The following is a 21,045-nucleotide window of genomic DNA, read 5'->3' as shown; positions in this document are numbered from 1 at the left end:
TTGATCATGCTGAAAAGAATTGCCCTAGGGTTCCAGCATATGTGGATGGAATATTAGTGGTTCATGCTATTGTAGACACTGGGTCCTACGTCAATATCATGAGTTGAGAGTTGATGGAGAGGTTGGGTCTAGGCATCCAAAAAGATAGCTCCACCCTTCTTAGAATGGCTGATAACAGTCTAAGGCAACCAGAAGGTTGCGTTACTAAAGTCCATGTTACAATTGCAAGTGTAGAATGCTTCTTGGACTTTAGGGTGATAAGATTTGCAGGACGTCCTAGCTATCGAGTTTTGCTAGGTAGGCCTTGGATCTTACGAAAAGATTGTCAAGTCGATATACCCACCGGTCGAGTGGTTCTAGGTAGAGGTGCTAATCGAGTAATAGTTTATGCTTACCCTCAGTCTCCTCAGAGTGAGAGAGCTGCTTTATCCTCTACTGAATTAGAGACAGCAGATGATTCATCTGGTAGTGAGACATCATCCAGTGATGAATCTAAAGAGGGGTCCACTACAGAGGATATTTATCAGGTAACTCTAAATGATCCAATAGAGCCGCAAGATAGGATAAGAGATGCAGATGTGATTGAGTTAGTCCTTGGCATGCCGAATGATTCGCGGCCAATTAAATTAGGTTCCATGCTCAGTTTAGCACAAAGAGAGGACCATGTGTCCTTGATTCAAGAATTCCGCGATATCTTTGCTTGGAGTTATGATGAGCTGAGAGGTATTCCTCCCAGCCTGGCCGTTCATACTATTCATGTAAAAGAAGGCAGTCGTCCTGTGTGTTAGAAAGTAAGGCATATGCCTTTTGAACTGAGGGACGAGCTGTTTGAGGAGTTACAGAAGTTAAGAAAAGCTGGTTTAATCTTCCCTGTATAACACACGGAATGGTGTTCACCAGTTATTATCAGGAAGAAGAAAAATAACCAAATCCGACTATGTGTAGATTTTAAAGAGCTGAATGAGCATACGGTTAAGGATTACTACCCGTTGCCATTTGTTAACCAGATTTTGGATCAATTAGTGGGTAGGGAAATATATTCGTTTATGGATTGCTTTGCATGATACAACCAAATGGCAATTGTAGAAGAGGACAAGTTAAAAATGACTTTTATTACTGTCTTTGGTACTTTTGCGTACCATGTGATCGCCTTTGGTTTGTACAAAATGAACCTGGATCATGGCAACGAACAACAAAGAAGACCTTTGGTGACATCTCCCCAGATGAGTTGAAAGTATTTATCGATGACCTGGGGGCAGCCGTTGTAAGGGAAAGGATGTTGATTATTTTAAGAAAGTGCTTTGAGCGCTGCAGACAATTTTGTATCGCTCTTAACCCACGGAAGTGTGTCTTTGGAGTGCATTATGGGCTATTGCTAGGTCATGTGATCAGTTCAGTCGGGATTGCAACTGACCCTGAAAAGATCAAGGTTATAATTGCTATGAGTCCACCACGCACTCCGAAAGAGGTACATAGCTTTCTGTCATCGATAGGGTACTATCGGAGGTTTATAAATGCCTTGGCAGAAAGGACATTGCCATTAACAAATTTATTATCCTTTAGCTGTCTGTTTGAATGGAGCGACCCTTGTAAGGTAGCTTTTGAGGATGTGAAACAGGAGCTGTTAAAAGCACTAGTCTTAAAAGCACCTAAAAGAGGCGAGGTATTTTATATATTTTTAGCAGCCACCATGCATAGTATCAGCCTGCTGTTTAGCCCAAATTTGGAAGGAAAAGTGGTATCATCCGATAGCTTTTGCTAGTCGAAAATTGAGCATTTCAGAAATTAACTACACCTACATGGAGAAGTTGTGTCTTGCGATGGTCTTTGGGACTAAGAAATTCAGGTACTACATCGTCTATGAGAAGGTAGTGTTCTATACGAAGGTGGAAGGGATTAGGTTGCTTATGAACAAGCTACAACCGCCTGATCGTTTGGCAAAGTGGTTAATTACTTTGCAAGAGTTCAATTATGAGATTAAGAGTAAGCCACCAAGGTTTCAGGGTATTGTGGAATGCCTTGTGGATTTTGAGGAGTCGAAAGAGACTTTGGCTGAAGGAAGTGATATTGAAGAAATGTTTAAAATTGATATAGCTTCTATCCCATCTTGATATGCTGCTATTACACATTATCTATCAATAGGGGAGACTGAAGTTGGTTTATCAAAATCTGAAAAGAGGAAAATTAAACAACAGGCTTTGAAGTTTTCCTTGATCCCAGAAATACTATATCGGTAGGGTGTTGATGATATCTACCACCGATGTGTGATGCCTGACGAGGTTCCTTTTATTTTGGAAGAGTGCCATGACTCTGCATGTGGAGGGCACTTTGCGGAACAGTTGACGGCACAGAAAGCTTTAAGAGCTAGATATTGGTGGCCATCCATCTTCCAAGATGCCTTTGAGTATGTTAAGAGATGTGATACTTGTCAAAGACATGATAGTATAGATAATAGGAAACACCCACTTACGCCTATCATGGTTGTCCTTCCATTTGAGAAGTGGGGCATTGACTTTGTGGGTCCTATCACCCCGTTGTCTACTACCCAGAAGAGATACATTATAGTAGCAACTAATTATTTTACAAAATGGTCAGAAGCGCGGGTGACGAGGCTGGACAATGCAACAGAGACTGCAAGTTTCCTTTTAGAGTAGATTATCTGCCGTTTTGGTCCACCAAAGGAACTAGTGTCGGGGACCGTGGAACCCACTTTTTGAATAAAGTGATCAAAAGTTTGACTGAAGTTAAGTATAATAAAACAACCCCTTATAATCTGCAAGAAAACGGACAAGTCGAGAATACTAATAAGCAGCTTGTGGGTATCTTATCTAAAATAGTCTCTGAGAAGAAACGAGACTAGGACAAGAAGTTGTATGTAGCAGCATGGGCGTACAATACAACGTTCAAGCAGGCTACCTGCCATACTCCATTTAAATTGGTTTATGGGGAAGAGTGTGTGTTACCCCTTGAAATCGAGTTACCAACCATACGGTTTGCAATTAACCACTCTTTGGGAGATGAGGATTCACTCTTTGAACGTTTCATGACCATAGCTCACCAGGATGAGTTGAAATTGCAGAGCTTATTACATCAGGAGGTAGCTAAACGTCAGATGAAGCAGTTGCATGACCTTAAAGCAAAGAAGTATACCTTTAAAAAATGGCAATTATTTTTGTATTGTATGCGCGTAGGGAGTTGTTTCCAAGGAAGTTGGAACGTAAATGGGATGGCCCCTACAAGATTGTCAGGCTAGGGAAAAATAGGTCTACGGCTCTACTAGCTAATCTATAGGGAGTAGAGTTTAAAAATAAGGTTAATCTTAATAAGATTAAACCTTATTATTTTTAAGTATGCTAATATAGGAAAACGCATTGCAGGTCCATGCTGGGGATGATTTGAGACCTGCAAAAGAGCTTAAAGCTGGTTGATGGGGCGGCTAATTCCTTATTTGGAGCACCCATGTCTGGAGTGGAGATACCATCAGGGGAAACTCATCTGGTGGAGCAAAGGATACAAAGTGATTGAGCAAGAAGACGGAACCTTTGTGTGGGAGATCAAATTCTTCTACCATCACTGCTTACGAATGTTGACAAGTATCCCAGTTGAGTTTACTGAAGGTGGGAAGGGGCCGTCAGTTCATCCTCTCAACATGCTAAATTTTGACTATGATAATTACAAGTAGAGGAGTTCGTAATGGCAGGCTATGTAAACCCATTGTGGACGTACACATTATATTTTGACGGAGCATCCAGGGGCCCTAATAAAAAAGGGAGTATTGGAGTATTAATCCGAGATCCCCGACGTAGAGTTACGATGAAGTTAACTGCTTATCTCAGGGTAGGATTCACTAACAATATGGCGGAGCATAAAGTCTTGATTATGAAACTGCATATTGCCAAACAAGGTGGTATTCGACGATTGTTAGTAAAAGGGGATTCCCAGTTGATCCTGAATCAGCTAGATGGGACATACACAGTGCGGAATCCCATCCTTTGTATGTATCATCGAACTGCGATGACCCTACTTGAGGAGTTTGAGAGAGTATCTTTTTAGTTGATTCCAGGTTACTGGAATCAGTTTGCAGATTCACTAGAAAATCTTGCTTATGAAGAAGACATTTTCTTCAACTGTGGTCCTAGTTTGGATATTGCTATCAATAATGAGACAGGACCCGGTCGCTTGTGGGGAATGTTATCAGAGCATGCAATATATGGCAGGCGATGGTTGATATGGATGATGCAAAGAGTAGTAGAGACTAATCTACCATTGTTATCCTGGACCCATAGGCTGATTAGACAATATGTTATGCGTACGCCTCTTGCTATATATGCAGGAGGGATGGGTCATAACCTTATGCATTTAGTTTAGGGTTGTGAGCCCTATTTTTCCTCCTTGGAAAGGAGCATATTATTGTATATCAGTATTATTTTGGGTAGGGATGTGTAGGTGCTATTCCGTTTGATCTTGTTAGGCCAAGAGGGCCAGTTTTGCGAGGTTTTAAATTCTTTATTGCATTAGGCCAAGAGGGCCGATCAGTTTTTCAAGTGAAGTATTTTATTTCGTTAGGCCAAGAGGGCCAATTGTCTGTTTAGTGCGGGTGCAGTTAATGGTTTCTTGTTTTAGTCTTGTGCTAGACAGGTTCAAAGAAGAGCTTGGAAGGAGTCTTTTGTTGCGCGGAAGCTTCTCGTGGCCCTATCCAGGTGATATCTCTCCTTTGTGAGTAATGTGTTTTTATGCTATATATGTCTGTGTACTTGTAGGGGATTTTCTTTTCCTATTGGGGAACCAGCGTTCAAGGCATGAAGTCCCAGGTTTAGGTTAGGTATGTCTGGGGGAGGTTTGAGTAGTTGTTGCCTCCTGTAAAGACATTTCCAGGCATCGAAAGACCTGTTTTAGAAGGTAGTCCTAGTGACCTTGCTCTGCTAGCCTTCTAGGCGGCCGTTCTAGGAGTTCTTGTTAGTTGTGAGGCAGTTAGAGAAGCCTACTAGAGGAAAAATGATGATGATAGAGAGAAAAAACCCTTGAATATCTCAAAGAAAATAAATATATACAAAGGTGTGTAGAAAGGGGTTCTAACCCCCCATAACAATAGAAAAGGAAAGAAAGGAAAATTTATAAGCAGTTGACCATCGCCTTGCGAAGGCCTGGTAGGTTCCTCGGGATGAGTCAGACCCGGGGCCGATGCCTTGTCTTCCTAGGGGTGGCATCTTGCTGGAAAAGAAGAAAGTAAGGAAGGTTGGAGTGAAAATAAAAGTGAGCATCAGAAAATGATTAAGTGTCGCCTTGTAAGGGCTTGGTGGGTTCTTGGGTACCGAGACAAAACCTGAGGCCGATGCCCTATTCTCCTTAGGTCACTACGCTCAGCTCCCTCCTTTTTACATGCCGGAGTATGGAAGAATCAATCAAAAAACCTAAAAGAAAAAATGTGTTAAAAGAAAATACTTCTTGATCAGGCTATTAACTATTTTTTTAATTCAATGATTCAATGTGTATTCTTAATTCTATGGTTTTTATCATGCGCACATGTGCATGCTCAAGAATCAATTTCAAGTGGTTAAATAATTATTAACTTTGGTTTTTAAATTATATGAATTGCTAATTTTAGGTGGTTAAATAATTGTGTGTCTGTTAGCGCATCTATTTGTGCGGATATATAGACGCAAAATTCGCATCTATTTACACGCACTTATAGACGCTGTGATAGATGCGCCCGACTTTGCGCGTCTAACATGCGTGTCTATGCTTCATTTCTGTTGTAGTGCTAGACTGTATTTATAATCCATCGCCTTTGTACGTGGAACGGAGATGGACGGGTGACTCAAGAATCTACTACATAGCTGCCCACTGGTTTGCATACCTTCGAATCAACCTAAAGAGGATCAAGTGGTTGGAGGACCTGAAGATCGTGAAGCTATTAATTTTTGTGGAGGCTCACATAAACTCAACTTTACATATCGCAGGTCGGAGGGTTGAGCTGAACTCATATGTATACAAGGAAGTGACCCGCATAATCCTCGCCGACAGGATCAAGGTGCTCGGATGCTACGAGAAGAATGGGTACCAAAGGAAAGGATACCCTAATCTTCCGATGACTTATCGATTCCTGAAGATCCATGACCTGAAACCATACTATTATCTAGTTTCCGTAGCTAGATGTAACACAACATTATTCTCCTTGAACTAATGTAATAGTTGCTCTATCATCCCAAGAATTATTATACTCTGAAAGGGTTATGTCCATATAAATAAAATAAGACTTCTTTCTATCAATGACTGTCTTGTCTATGAGAATTGATAAAAAGTTAAGTGGCTAGGGTTCTTGGTTGATAGCTGAATTGGGTATGAAATATAAATCATAACGATTAGCAAGTTATAACGTTAAGAATCCTCTATCCAGGCACAACCCTAGGTATAGATTCCCAGTCCGCCCCCTACATGAAGTATAGCTGTGATCCAGGAGAAGACGTTTCTTCTCAAGTAGATGAAGCCGCCAAAATTTGACAGGAAATGTAGGACTGTCCAAGCAGATGCTAAGATTTGAATAGAGTCCATGGAAGATTACTTTGAAGCGGCCGGTACTACACTCGCCAACCAAGCTATGCTCGCCAAGCTGAAGCTCATCGGCGAAGCCAAGCTTTAGTGGAAGCAATGGTGCAGAGATCAAGGGATCTCGGAAGGATCTGTTACTTGGGAAAAACTGAAGAAAGCTGTGCAAGGAAGATACTTACCACCTACGTATTACATGCAGAAAATGAATGAGCTCTATGAGCTGAAACAGGTGGATCTCACTCTTGACGCATACTACTTAAAATTTGTCTCACTTCTGAAGTATGCGCCACAAATGGATATGACATAGCAAGTGTCAAAATTTTGTACTGGTTTAAACCCACTAGTGAATACCCGCCTCGAATATATACTCCCAACAGATCTACAGGATGCACTCATTCGAGTTGTGCCCATAATTCAGGAGGTGCAAGCTAGGCCAAGAAGTAACAAAACTTGGTCTTATAATGACCAGAATAGAGGATCATATAGGCCCCAAGTGAAGAGAGTTCAAGGTCAAAATCGGGGAAAAAGAAAGAAAGCAAGGACCAATAATGTCAACAACTTTGTCCCTACCCAAAGCAATGGCCGAAATCTCCGTTCTTTCCACTGCAACGAGCCCAGTCATTTCAAAAGGCAATGTCCCAAGCTTGGTGGAGGACATCGTCAAGCTCCTTTCCAAGAAATTGGTCGTGGCCACCAGGGAGTAGCCACCCAAGGCAGAGGAAGAATCGCCTGTGTTGCCAATAAGGAAATGTGTGAAGAAGAAGATTAGACCATGGAAGTAAAGTTTAAAAAGGAAACAGTCCATGCCGCCCTTCACAAGAAAGGCCCGAATAGCCAGTTTTTGGTGATTCAGACACCATTGGACTATCAAGGTAAAGATTTCAAAACCTTGATTGATTGTGGCAGTACACATTCCTTTACCTCACTAGCTTGTGCAAGAAGATTAGGAATAGCCACAGTAGAAGCACCTACCTTGCTTGTGGAATTAGCAAATGGTCGGGAGGTCACTTGTACCAGGCAAACTGCTAAGGTGGAATTCTTTCTGGGAGGAAAGACGACTTTGGTCAAATTTAGGTTCATGAACCTAGGTATCCATGAGTGTTTACTTGGAATGGATTGCCTTAAACCTAAGGATGTCCACATTTATTGTGGAAAGGGCCAAGTTTCCTTTCAAAATTCTGAAGGGGAATTGGTAACAACTCAAGGAGAGACTGGAAAGCCGAAAATTCAATTGGCTCAAGCATCTAGGATTATAAAGGGAGTTAGAAAGGGACTACCTCTCTACTTGATTAAGCTTAATAAGCTAGATCAGAAGCACGAGTCTAGTGAAGAACCCCCATGGCTAAAGGAGTACACAGATGTATTTCCGGAAGAGCTGACAGAACTCCCACCTCAAAGAGAAGTGGATCATGAGATCAAGCTAGTGCCAAGAGTTGCGCCAATCGCAAAGAGGCCTTATAGAATGTCCATCCTGGAAGCAATTGAGTTGAAGGAGCAACTCAAGAAACTGTTAGAGGCTACATCCGTCCTAGCAGTTCACCATGGGGAGCTCCAGTGTTGTTCCAGAAAAAGAAAGATGGAACGCTTCGACTGTGTATTGATTACAGAGGGTTGAATCAATCAACCGTTAAGAAAAAATACCCTATTCCTAGAATAGACGAGCTTCTTGACTGTCTTTAGGGTGCGAAGATTTTCTCCAAGATTGATCTCAGGTCTGGTTACTATCAGATAAGGATCAAGGAAGAAGATATCCCAAAGACAGCCTTCAACACAAGATATGGACACTTTGAGTTCCTAGTCATGTCATTCGGGCTGATGAATGCACTTGCCACCTTCAACATGTAAATGCAGGATATCTTTAGGCCATATCTTGATGACTTCGTACTCGTATTCTTTGATGACACCTTAGTCTATTCTAAACAAAAAGAAGATCATGAACCCCAGCTTTGGATTGTCCTTGAGATAATGAGGGCACACAAGCTCTATGCTAAGATGAAGAAGTGTGCATTCTTCAAACATCAAATTGAATATTTGGGATTCATCGTATCAGTGGAAGGAATCTCAGTGGATCTGGCCAAAGTTAGAGATATTCTAGAATGGCCAATACCAATAACTATCAAAGAAATACGCAGTTTTCTTGGATTGAAAGGATGGTATAGGGTCTTTATCAAAAACTATGCTTTGATTGCAACACCTCTGATGGATCTACTGAAGAAGCAAACATCTATTGCATGGTCAGCTTGCGAACAATCTAGCTTTGATAGATTAAAGAAAAGTTTGGTATCAGCATCTATCCTGAAACTTTTGGACCTCAGTAAAAGGAGTTCGAAGTAGTAACTGATGTTAGCACGCTTACCTTAGGATGTGTGCTCATGCAAGAAGGTCATCATGTAGCATACTCTTCGAGGAAACTGAAGAGCCATGATAAGAATTATGCTACCCCTTATCTAGAACTGTTAGCTACCATCCATGATCTAAAGCTTTGGAGACACTACATGTTGGGTAACAACTTTACTCTAGTAACGGATCATAAAAGCCTCAAGTGGATCTTTACCCAGAAGGAGCTCAACATGAGACAACATCAGTGGATTGAAGTGCTGCAGGAGTATGATTTTGAAATCAAATACCGACCTGGAAAGAAGAATGTAGTTGCCAATGAACTCAGTTGCAAGGCATTCCTTAATTCTCTAATCTTGTAAAATCCATCAACAGCTAGATCTCTAGCCACAAAGGTATCCATGCCAAACAACCCAATACTTGAATTAGCTAGAGAAGAAGCAAACCATGATCCAACCTATCAAAAGATGTTAAGGGAGATCCCTATCAAGGATCAGGATCAAAAGCTACAGGCTAAGTATCATGAATTCTCTATCAATAGTGGACTTGTCTAGTATAGAACGAGATTATGCATACCGGCAAGCCAGTCACTCAAGCAAAAGATAATGTGGGAAGCTCATGATTCCCCTTTTCTCAGGACATCCTGGCTATGCCAAGACTCTCAATGCAGTTAGGAAGAGCTACTATTGGGAGAGGTTAAAAGTGGCGTTCTCAAATACGTCACTGAGTGTTTGTCTTGTCAACGTATTAAGGCCGAACATTCAAAATGCCAGAAAAGTTGCAACCACTTGACATTCCCCTAATGAAATGGGAAATCATTAGTATGGACTTTGTTGTTGGCCTACCCCAAGTTCAGGTAGGATACAACTCCATCATGGTTGTGGTTGACATGCTTGCTAAGGTTGCACACCTTATTCCACTTAAGACAAACTATAAAGCCTCAGACATTGCAAGGTTGTTTATCAAGGAGATATTCAAGCTACATGGGTTACCCAGAAGAATCATTAGTGATCATGATTCTCTCTTCACATCACACTTTTGGAGAGCTATCTTTGAAGCCATTAGGACTCAACTCTGTTTTAGTATAGCTTACCGTCCCCAAATTGATGGCCAAATGGAGCGAGTCAATCAAGTCATCGAGGATATGCTAAGGGCACACTGCTGCCGTGAACCAAAAAGGTGGATTCAATACTTGCCCTTGGTTGAGTTTGCCTACAATGCTTCTTACCAACAAAGCATTCAGATGACCCCTTTTCAAGCATTGTATGGGCATGATTGTCGAAGTCCCCTAGACTTCTCAGATCCAACCTTGAGGGTTGAAGCTTTAAGGCAGATGCTCGAAGAGATGGATGACCAAATGAAGTCAATTAGACAAGACATCCAACCAGCCAAGGATAGACAAAAGGCATATGTGGATTTGAAGCATCAAGATAGAACCTTCGAGAAAGGAGACATAGTCTTCATTTGCGTATGGACAAAGAAGAGTTCCCTATCCTTAGGAGATTGCAAGAAGCTAAGTCCTAGGTATTGTGGGCCATACAAGATCCTCAAGTACCTAGGACCCAATGCTTATAGACTACAACTCCCTGAGAACCTAAAGGTTCATAATGTATTCCATATCAGCCTATTGAAGAAGTATGTACCTAATCCTAGCCATGAACTTGATGACCAACAAGTTTTAATGCCTAGCCAAGGAGTCCTTTAGCTACAACCTAACAGGATCTTAAATGTTAGGGAGAGACAACTGAGATCCAGAACCTTGAGAGAATGCCTCGTCCAGTGGAAAGATTATCCCGAGGAGAATGCCACTTGGATGGATGAAAGCACTCTCATCCAACTATATCCCCAGTTCATCTCGAGATGAGGACATCTCAATTCCTCCAAGGGGGAGAGAATGTAATATTTCCACATAAAAATATTACTAGAGCGACTTGCTGCACATCGCGTGAAATTCATGCAAAGATTATTCTCAGTATTTGAAATACCAGTAGTGTAAACTGTAAACCGCACGTGAGAATCAAGGCCTCCACATTGGCAAATCGGGACCAGGATTCAAAACTGCATAAACCGTAGGAAAACTCCCACTTGGGAGGAGGTTAAGTGGATAAAGGTGAAATTTGTAGCAAAATTTTTTACTTATTTTCCCCCAGACGATGCGTGGCTGAGGGAAGGGGATGGCTAGGTGGGAGAGGTGATTACAAGGGGGAGATGTGGACTGCATGCATAGCCACGTGGGGGAGGTCCCCTCTCCCCCCTTGACCTAAATAAAACCTCCCTTAGTGGAGGGGGGTGGAAAAAAGGGAGGAAGCAGAGAGGTTGCGTGGAGGAAGGAAGAGAGAGACTAGAGGTCGCTGGCTGAGGGACATGCAGTGCTGCATAGAGAGAGAGAGGGAAGTTGCGCCGGCCGCTGCTGCCATTGCCGAGATGCCACAGCTGTCAGCTGAGTTTGTTTCCACCATCCCATCTGACAGCTGCCGTTTCAGTGTGCTAATTCTGGGCCACCTTCAAGATGTCATCTTCCACCCATTACTACCCCCCCTCTCATCCACGCAGTCCTCTGATCGTTGTAAGAAGCTTCTAAGGGGGCTTCCCTAAGCCCCCCTTCCCACTAGATTCCCCAATAAGTCCATTCCTACACCCCCCGGGACTTTGAAGAGAAGAAGAGGAAGTCTATAAAGCCCCTTTCCACCAATCACCCACAAGCCCACCCCAGGACTTTGAAGAAGAGGATGTCTATAAAGCCCCTTTTCCACCAATCACCCACAAGCCCATTCCTAGCCTGGGATTTAAAGTCTCCATTCCCGCAAGGCCCTTCACAAGAACCCTTTCGCGAACCCCTCCTTTTCCAAAATAAAGAAGGCCCAAGCTCCAAACCCTAAGGCCTTCCATAAGCCAAATCCTGCAAGTTGGTACTTCTGTCAAGGATCCGTACTTCATAGGAAATCTCCGCATACGAGGGAGACGGGCAAAGATTTTAAGGATCCATACCAAGGCGAGTAATTTGTAGACTACGAAGGCATACCAGAAGCCGAAATCACGTCTGCGATGGCCCCTAAAAAGTCACAACACGTGCCTACAGGAGGATCATCTCCTAGTATTCATGTGGATATCAAACCGAGCCCACAACTCTAGGTTTTCTTCCTATTTTTTATTTACGTAGAAGTATTTCTATTATGCGTGGTTATTTCATGGAACTAGGATGCACTTATGCTTGTCAAATCCACCTAGCTAAAATGCGATGGAAATAAATTGGCTATTTGAAATTTACTAGAAGTAACTCACGATATGAAGATTGGTCATTGGTACTTTCAATGGAATGAATGAAAAAAAAAACATAAGGTGTCTATGCATTTTAGGACCTTATTAGCAAGTTGCCTTTTGTGCGTTTCAAAGTGACGGTCTAGAACGCCTATTGCCTAGCTTTACAAGGTCAAAATGATTAAAGTACACCTTTGATTAGGCACGGAAAGATTAAATTGCATGTTGCATTTTTTTTTTGAAAATCTCCTTTGTAAGGATTCATTAAGGAATTCGTTATCAACCGTAGGAAATAGCAAAGCATGGAAAAGATTCTAAGGGTTGCATAAAGTAGGTTAACTCTAGCTTCAATTGGCATGAATCTAATTTAACTATGTAGTAGTTAGTAAAGGTTGCATAATGCACATTCATCGTACAAATAATTTCATTCATCAAGAGATGTAGTTAGGAAAAGGCTGTATGGTTCATTTAAGCATAAAATCTTAAAAGCTTAGTGGCATGAATCGTGAATGCATGTCCTAGTAGGATCAATGAAAGTTATGCCAAAATTTAACATGCGCTTTGGTCTTAACAATAAAAGTTAGGGTTTGTGAATCTAATCGTACATAGAGGCAATGAATGGTGTGCTTACGAGAATTGTGTTGTAATGCAACTAGTTTTCCCCCTTTTAGATCAAGACAACATCTTTAGGAATGATTCGTCCTTGTCGTAAGACAAGTAAACTGGATTACCTAAAACACCTAAACCGCATTGGATTCGCTTAGGATGATTAAATGGATACAATAAAATACTCCAAGTGCTAACTAGGGTTTAGCACATTGAGGACTTGACCTAGTTTTGCACTTGCTACCAAGTCGAAATCCTCATACCCAAAGGTCCTACCCACATTCACGGAATGTAGGGACAATTGGATGCACTTGCAAGAAACAATCTAGGGTTTCTACACTAGGGATCACTTGATCAAATGTTGAAACTCAGATTGAGTTGGAACCCCTAGGACGGAACGTTGTTGGCCTAGTGCAATTGGGAATGGGTTGGATAAGAAGACACCATGAACCCTGCTTCTTGTCTAATCATGATTCCGTGACCAGAAGACGTCGTTTGATGGGTGAAAAGATCCCATGGAATAGGTGTGACACTTGTGCAACAAGTTGCAACGTCGCATGATCCTGTGGTTTGATCACAAGAGAATTGCCATTTCCCTAGAATGAGATTGGCAGATTCTTGCGCAAGTTTAACTTGCAAGAGGATGAGTAGCCCTCCTGCTACAACACCTTTCTTGGGGGGAAATTTTGCCAAGATAAGGGAATTAGGTATTTGCTTGGAAGCAAAGGACCAATTCATAATTTGGAGTGACATGGTCGCCATGATTTATTGTTAAGAAAACCTAAGGTATTGGTTAAGTTGGGTTAATAGGGTATGGCCTTAACCCAAGGAAAAAAGGGAGAACAGACAAACTCTTCGGGATCTTGTTAAGTCACAATTGATCCCGGATTGAATGCTGGATGCATTCAATGAGAAGGATTCACTCCTTAGTAATTGGCCAAATAACGACCACTGGAAATGATTGTGCTTGTAACAGTTTAGAGAGCACTATTTGCTTTGTTTGCTCAAGGAACTAAAGGATGGAAATATATCTAATGCTTTAGGTCGAAGGCTTGAAGGGAGAGGTAGCCTCAATTACCCCCAACTGTCTGCCTGACCCTCACCAAGGGGATTGTTAGCCCCGCCGGGAACGCGGACGATTGGGTGCCAGGGGGAGTTGTGGCCGTAAGTCCCTCGCCTTCCGGGCCTTGCCCAAGAGGCCAATGTGACTTGGGATTGGATCTTGAGGCCCGCATACTAGTCTACGGGTGGAATCTTGGATTAGTAATCCCTGTGGATTGCTGGAGAGCCTTCGAGCGGATTATGGATAGCCTTAGGGCGGATTATGAATTAGCATGCGGGCTAGACTTTATGGATGTATTCCAAAGATAAATAAGATAACCTGTTAAAAAGGAACTTGTTTGACATTGTTTTTCTATGTCAAGTGCTAAGATTACGTAAGGAACCTGTGTCTAACGAGCTAATTAAGGAAGCTGCTTGATGTATGTCCAACTAAATGTGGTAGGTAATTAGAAAACTAAAGCAACCTGGAGGAAAGTGCAGTGGATGTGGCCATGGGTCTGCGTCCTACGGATGGGTGGTCCTGGTTGGCCGGAAACTTTTCTCATCGTGATGGACAGCAAGGAGATATTCTCAAAGGAAATGAATAGCAAGGGCGCTAACCTAGAGTCTAGGTTACAATAATCCCGATTTATGTTGTTTTAGGGGAACGGAATGGGACTATGCCTTATGGTAGAGAGGTCGAGCCTTGCATCCCTCTCGTTTCCCATTCTCCTTGAACCAAGTACAGCGTGAATCCGCTTCGGCCCTGGCGTTTCTGCATAAGTAGTTCGCTTGGGGTTTGATGCTAGTTGCCATTTAGAAAAACTACCATTAGGAGAAACCCAAATTCAGGTCGGTTCTAAGTGGGAATGGCTGGAATACTTCGGCTATGTGGCAGACACGGAATGTACTAGATCACAAACCTCGTAACATTCCATGGGAGTGCCGGGCGAAGCTTTCTAGACTCTCTTTCCAATGGACTATTAACACATGTCCTGAAAGGGAAGAGGTGGACACGTTACATCTTGAGCAATGAATCCCTTTAATAGGGTTTGATGAATATTCCTCCTTAATGATTCCTTAATAGACACTCATTGAAGAAGAGGACAACTCCTTTGATGTTTCTTCCTTCATAGAAATTGTAGAGCATAGCTTGAGAACTCCTCGGTGGGGGCACAAAAAATGAGAGCTGAAAAGATGAATGGGTTGCATCTTACCCACCCAACCTCCAATCCTCACTAAGAGAACTAAAGAGAGGCACCACCTAGCCAAAGGGAGGATGGGATATGACATCCCTTTCCTCAAAGAAAATGGAAATAGCCAAGACACAACTTCACGAGAGAGAATATATGCACTAGAAACCATATTAGAATATGAGAGAGAGAGATGAGAAGAGAGGGAGACAAGAGAAGAAGAAGTAGAGGAAGGTTGCCATTATATATTCATGGAATGAGAAGATGAGAAGAGAGAGAGACAAGAGGAGAAGAGGTAGAGGAAGCTTGCCATTATGCTACATAATAAAAGAGACTCACTCATAACTTACATAAAAAAGATAGACTAGCATCAGGGTATTCTAGAGTGCTCTCATGTACTTGTCATTCTCCTTGTCTCTTTACATCTCCATGGGTTCCTTATATAGCCTCTATGAGAGGGATTGATTAAGCTAATCTTCTTGATTAACATAATCCTAGATGATGTATGGCATCTTTGAAAATATGGAGAATAGTGGATGGGACAAGTCCCCACCTTGGTCAACATGCAAGAAGCCAAGGGTGGTGGTAGACAAAATAGAGAAATGGAGCTAGATTACAAGAGGTGGATGCCCAAAGCACATTATTATAATATATTTAGAAGAGGGATAAAATGGAAAGTTGATGTGGTGAAAGAGAGAAAAAACTTGCATGTAGCCAGCAGTTTGTGCCTTCGTAACTTCAAACCGGTGAATAATCGAAAAAAAGTTTCTTCTACAACTTTGTAGACTAGGTCGAATCCGATCGGGTAGCGCAAGAATTTTCTTGAAATTTTCTTTCCCTTGGGAGTTATTGAGATTATAAAAGATGGATTCCAAAAGTTACTTTGACTTTAGTTCCTTTAATATATATAAATACATTTAAGCATGTGACAGAAGGGGTCCATGCTTGTAAGCTTTTGTGTAAGATCCAAATGACACCATGATGTGGATATTGACTTGTGTACTAAGGTGGGGTGTCCTCTAATGATGGTGATAGATTTCAACTCTTAGTAATGCAGGCGGAACCCACGTGTAGTTGGGGGCTTGTCTTTTGAAAAATCTATGCACTCACTCAACTCCTAGGTATAATCCATTTCCATCTTCACTAAGATAACAATCCCTTTTACCCTTTACATTGGCATCTGTCCTAGGAACTTGTTCCCCCCATTTCCTCGAGTTATCATAATCAAGAAGCAATGTAGCTTACCTAGTGCTTGAAGAGTAAACCCAAAGTGATATGGTAAGGCTCTTGATAGTGGTTTTGGCCAAATTCTGTGGTAGAGATCCAATTTTGTAAAAAACACGAATCAATAGATAGAATGAAAAGAGAAAATAGTTTGGGAGGAAGAAACTTAGCAAAGTCCACCGGCTCATCTAGTTTGTCATGAAACAGATGGGACATTAGAGCAAGAGTCTATCATGGTGGCCTAGAGTTCATGTTTTAGCTTCTTCCAATGGGTTGATCCACTCCCGCTTGTACTTCTACTAGATTTCCCTAATGATCTCTAGGGCAAGTGGGGTCACACTATCCAAATTCTTCACTCCAGCCACTCAAGCTTAGAGAAACACATTCTCTCCTACTTCTGGGTTTTACTCTCGGGAATCATTGACAAAGGTGAGGTGGGAATTTTGACATGCTTTCAACCATTGCCGATGGTCATGGAGGGTAGCATCTCTCTAGTAAGCTGCTTGAAGAGGGAAGTGCTCACCTTTTTTAGGGGGTCAATGTGCATAGAGAGCTCTTACCACTAGTATTTCTACAAGTAAAGAACCAATTGATGAATTTTGATGACTAGAGAGTCATTTCCTAGTTGAACTCTTAGAGAATGAGGATCAAGGGTGTAGGCCTAATATTGGGGAGGGGCTGTGGGTAATAATAAGGGTGGTGCTATGGCCTATGGCATTTGTGATGGCTATGGAAAGGGGCTTGTTCTCCTATTGGAGGTCTTTTTCTTGTAGGCGTTTCTAGCCCTTTGACTTCAGAAGGGCTTATTTGGTGGAGAGGTTGGTGGCGAAGGTGGCCTTCTTAGGCAAGGAAAATTTTGAGGTGGCTTTATGGGGGTTGTTCAATAGGAGAAGAAGGGAAAAAAAAGAGAAAGCCTACCTTCCTAAAAATGCTGAAGGAGTTTGGCCTGCAAGTAGAGATGCTCGAATAAGAACTTAAGGGCCTCTTACTTTGACTTGTCTTGTAAGTTAATTATATAAAAAAAATTAGTATCAAAGTCATGAAATACCTAAAAAGACCACTCCACCAAAATGTGAGGTTGCCGAGGATTTTTCCCATCTGGGTTTTGAAAACCAAGTCAAGTTGGCCCTTCCAGAACAATGGATTCTTGGATAGTCGATTGACTTGGTATTTTTACTGGCCTTAGACTGAGGATTGGATATAGGTCCAGATATAGGTCCAAACTTCTTTGAGCTAGATTATGACTTCCACATGGAATGGGAGTTATTCCTCTAGAATGAGGTGATCTCATATCGCCAATAAAAAAATTAGGGACTATAAATTCCAGTGGTGTAATGGCTTCCAACCTAAAGGCTAACTTGTAGGGAGTCATACTGGTTGCAATCTTCAAGGATGTTTGGAAGGCACAAAGTGTAGTGGGAAGGTTAGTATCCCAATATTCTCAATTCTAATCTACCAATTTGGTTAGAATCTTGCATAGAACTTTGTTGGTGGATCTGCTAAACCATTGACTTGAAGATAGTAAGGATATAATTTTTAATGTATAATTAGAAAGAATGAGGTGATCTCTTTGATGACCTTATTTACAAAGTGTGTACCTTGATCACTAAACAAATTTATTGGCATGCCATACCTTGTGAAGATATCCCATAATGAACATTTAGCTACTGGCTTGGTGGTATTGTGTAGCTTCTATCCATGAGCTTCTACCCATTTGGTACAGTAGTCAATTGCCATCATAATGTACTTTTTGTGGGTGTAGGTAGCAATTGGAGAGATGGGACCACAACAAAGTCCAATCCCCACTTCTCAAAAGGTTCGATTGGTAGGGTTGGTTGGAATGGTAAGAGATCTCTAGCTCAAACCCATTAATAGGAATCACAGTACTCGATCCACTTGCAAACATTATCATACATAGTTGGCCACCATAGATTGGCTTGCTAAATTTTTTAGATTCACATATATGTGCATCCATGTGAGCATTCAACTACACATGTGTGCATCCATCTATGCATGGGCATCTAACTACACACGCATGTGTCCAAAAGCTAGTCATCTATGTTTTATGTGCTCCCTACAATAGAGAGAATGTGAGGAAGGAAATCATACTTGGTAGATCTTTCAAATGTGTAACTTAAGTGTGTGATGTTGACTAAACACTATATTAGGGAGTTTAGGAATTTTCATATTCTTTTGGAATTTAGAAGACGGTGAATATTTGGTTACATGGTCAAATTGTTACCCCCTTCCTTGAAGGTGAAACTTTTTCTAGATACTATATAGGTGATAGTATCAAGTTCCATCTTCAAAAAAGAGATTAAGATTTAGCCACATGGTCAAATGTCAGGACCTAAAACGAGCCTAAAACTAGCTATAGGCACTAGCTGGGCCTCTATAACACTCATAAGACAACCCCACATGGCCTCGTGGCCAAGACCATCCGAGGGCACACTACCCTAATCACTACTAAAGATATTGTGTTTGTAATGAACTGTAGTCCAATGATTACCCTTCCCTACTCCTCAAAGGAATATCCCACATGTCTTGGTATAATATATTAGGTAACACACACATAGAGGAGGCACCCCTTCGACTGAATGACATGACCTCACTACAGCCCTCCCACACTGATAGGATTGGCCCCCTCTATGAGTTGCTCTAACATAAAGAACATACGAAGAGTCTCGACTCTTATATAATTTGAACGATCCAAGAGATTTAAGATTTCCTTACCAAGCTTGCTCGAAGAAATCGTTCCTCTACCCTATAGCTTGGGTTTCCTTACACACTCCATGTAGGTCAATATTTGGAAAGGAATTGCAATGCGTCTTATGCTCAATGAAAATGTGGATGACCATTGTGCTCAAGAATTTTATCATTTCAAACCAGCTAGGTAAAGTGCAAATATAACCCTTCAATGATTTTCCAACCAAGCATCCATGTGGCGTTGCTAGAGACTAGTACCAAATTTGTTCATGCTACTAGTCTCCTTATTCAAACGATAATCCGTCCTATATGTTGTGCATAGACAAATAGATCATAATTTGAATCATTTTCAGCAACTAACCACTTTTCCAAACCCTCATCTCTCCTACTGTTTAGATTTTGCATTCGTGGAGATGGTTTAGGGTTCATTTTCTATGTAATTTTCATATAAAAAGTGATAAAAACACACTATAACATGGAAACAAGGATTCAATAAGGCTTGATTCTCATTCTCCAGCCTCGTTTTACGCTCACAAATGTGAAATGTATTTTTTCCTAATTGTTTTAGCAAAAAAAACTAAATTTCACATTTTTTTATTTTTTTCATTTATTTCTTCATAAATATGAGATATTTCAGAATTATAAGTTGTTAGTGATCAAGGACAATTAGCATTATTTTCATATCCATTTTTATCCCGTATGACCCCAAAACACAAAACAAAAATCCCAAATTCTAGTATTTTAAAAGAAACCGCAACTTGCGGGTTTTGTGAAAAATTATTATATCATTATTTTTTTTGGTTTTCTTTTATGTTTCAAAGGGAATGCAATATAAGAAATCAAGCACTTTCTCTAATCATTTTTCATAATTCAAAGGCTTGTAGCTCGTAGACGGGAGGCCATTGGCACTTTTTATTTGCTGGTGATGCACTCTCTCAGCCCGATCTACCTCCTCCCTCACTCTAGCATCATCATTTGCTTTGGATTCTTCATCACAATCGCCTCCTTCTATCTTTAATGATGCATATGAACAACTGCTAAGAGGAGAGAGGAGAGGGAAATACTAGAAAATCAAATTTCTTAATCCTCCATGAAAATAAACCATATTACAGTCATCTCCTTCCTCTCTCTTTCTGATCAAGAATCTCTCTCTCTCTCTCTCTTTCTCTCTCTCTCTCTCTCTCCCCCTCTCTCTCTCCAAAAAACGGATGTGAATCGAAGAGATATCAAACGATTTGGAAGGGATGCAAAAAAATTTGCGTCCCCCTTCCCCTCTATTGGTCAAATTTTCATGAGTTTCTTTGCCTTTTATTAGGTCTAAGGTTAAACATTTTAAAATAACCAGCTCATCTCTTTATGTTCACATTGTCTTGCAAGTGGATATTTTGATTTGGGTTGGGCAAATGGACTCGGATTCAAGATCCATCTGGACAGGTGACTTTATAGTATTGTAATCTATTAACTTGGTCTCCCTCACTCATTTTCTGGCTCCCACATCTAGTAGCTGTTTTATAACACTAAACCTTATGAGGATTAAATGCGGGGGTCAAACAACCTCCGATTGAGGGACCAAGACTTGCGTTGGATTCCTGACGTTGAAATGCATCTAAAAAACTCCCAGCTTGGCCATCTGCCCAGTTTGATTTTTCATGAAAATTTGACCTTTGACACCTCCCGAACACTTTCTTTTTTCAAAGATGACCTCAAACACTTCAAGCACAGGCTAAAACCAGCTCCTAAAATCCAGCTCTCATTGGCGACCACAGGATAGGGCGACTTAGCCTATCAAATCCCATGAATAAATCTTTATGTGCATAATCATAAAGAGCATCAAGCTGATACAAAAGAAAAAAGCACATCACAACTCTCTTCCTACCCCTTGATATTATCAAGAAATGAAAATCTACTAGGGATAGGCCTAGTATAATCTGACAAAAATCCAGAGTGAGTCTCTAACCAATTACTCTAACACGGACTAGCTAAAAATCCCACCAAAGAGGTCATCTTAGGGGAGGTCTGAACTACCTACTTAACTTCGGACAACTAGACTAAGACTTCCTACTAGGCAAGGACTCCTATAGCCTAGTCGTCATAGTTTCTTCTTATAACACATTTTCTGTTCACGGTTTTC

The sequence above is a fragment of the Lygodium microphyllum genome, chromosome 1, assembly GCF_053477565.2.
Source record: "Lygodium microphyllum isolate KBCC chromosome 1, Lygodium_microphyllum_v1.1.10, whole genome shotgun sequence".
Lineage (NCBI taxonomy): Eukaryota > Viridiplantae > Streptophyta > Polypodiopsida > Schizaeales > Lygodiaceae > Lygodium > Lygodium microphyllum.
The sequence above is the reverse complement of the archived record's forward strand: the minus strand, read 5'-3'. Positions refer to the sequence as shown.